This window comes from Seriola lalandi, unplaced genomic scaffold (genome assembly GCF_002814215.2).
Source record: "Seriola lalandi dorsalis isolate HSWRI2012SDOR001 ecotype SW California unplaced genomic scaffold, Sedor1 jcf7180002054341, whole genome shotgun sequence".
NCBI lineage: Eukaryota > Metazoa > Chordata > Actinopteri > Carangiformes > Carangidae > Seriola > Seriola lalandi.
In genome coordinates this window covers 15,947-17,246 of record NW_019524894.1, presented here as the reverse complement: position 1 = coordinate 17,246, position 1,300 = coordinate 15,947, and the positions used below count along the sequence as shown (strand labels likewise).

The 1,300-nt window shown below is 41.8% G+C and overlaps 1 non-coding gene across 1 annotated transcript; it reads right to left on the bottom strand.

Annotated features, from left to right (window-relative positions):
* Positions 1-1,127: 1,127 nt before the first annotated feature.
* Positions 1,128-1,200, bottom strand: trnav-aac (transfer RNA valine (anticodon AAC)). The gene has a single exon. It is a non-coding gene; the product is annotated as a tRNA-Val (tRNA).
* Positions 1,201-1,300: the final 100 nt, after the last annotated feature.

Here is a 1,300-nt window from a genome sequence, read left to right as displayed (position 1 = left end):
GCCGAGCTGCCTGTACCTGTCCACTTCTGTTATTGTTCTCCACGGAAGAGGAAAGAGAAGTCATTGTGTGTGTTAAGCTACATTTTTAGCTCAATTGCTAGCTTGAATGTACCATGTAGTAAACTAATACATTGTGTATTACTCCATCTCTCAACATTAATGTTTCAACATGTTTTCATGTTCATTTCTTGGTACATGTAATTAATTAAATTAGTCGAGTTGCACAGGAATCCACTGAGGATATTTGGGATTTATTTGTTCCAAATGTTATTCCTAATTAATATTCCCTGATGATGATGGAAATGCACTTTATTATTTCTAAGACTAAGTCTGATGGTCATATGTGGGATATGTTCAAGAAGAGAAAAAGGGACTTAACTTCAAAACAAAAAAAGAAAAGATGTAACAATAGGATTGTTGTTCCTAGTTTAAGTTGGCCAGGGGACATGTTTGAGTGTGACACTGTACAAGAGTGTTTCCGTTGGCTCGTCGCAGCTAATTAGCTTGTTAGCTACCGCTCGTCTTCATCAAAATGTCAACTCACTTTGACAGTTGGTTCGAAAGAGTAAAAAGGGGCCATCTATGTTAAAATAGAGAAACCATCCCTCAACAGGGGAGGAGGTCTCAGACACCACCTATCTCCAATTTACAATGCTGCCCTTTCATCCCTTCCCAGGAGATTCAACAATCTAGCCTCAAAGAATAACAACTGTTCACAAGTGGCGAGTGACTCCAACGACTGTCGTTATAACACAATAGAGCACTAACGAAGTCGAAACCAACTTTCCACCAACAACAGTCATGCAAACGACTGTTCTTGACACTTGGAGCACAAAAGGGAACCAGTGACATCATCAGCCTTGTGAACGCCCACAAGAGGTTAAATACCTGGGTCTCCACACCAGAAAGTTGGACCAGTCTCACATCAAGTAAGCGGCGTCATTGTGTGTGTTAAGCTACATTTTTTTTTACATGTAATTAATTAAATTAGTCTTGTTGATGCTATACAAATCAAGTGTATTTTTGTTAAAACCTCTGTGTAGTTCAACAACACTGGTACATGTGAGACACATCGGCCCCAATCAGGCATCAGAAATCCCATAATCACCATCTACTTCTCGCAATAATGTTTCCGCCCGGTCTCGAACCGGGGACCTTTCGCGTGTTAGGCGAACGTGATAACCACTACACTACGGAAACTACAAATCTGTCAACCCCGTGGCTCCGGTCGGAGAGGAGGTCTCGCGATAATTTACCGCGACAAGTGGAAAGTCTCGCCGGTGTCTGTGCCCGTCTCCAG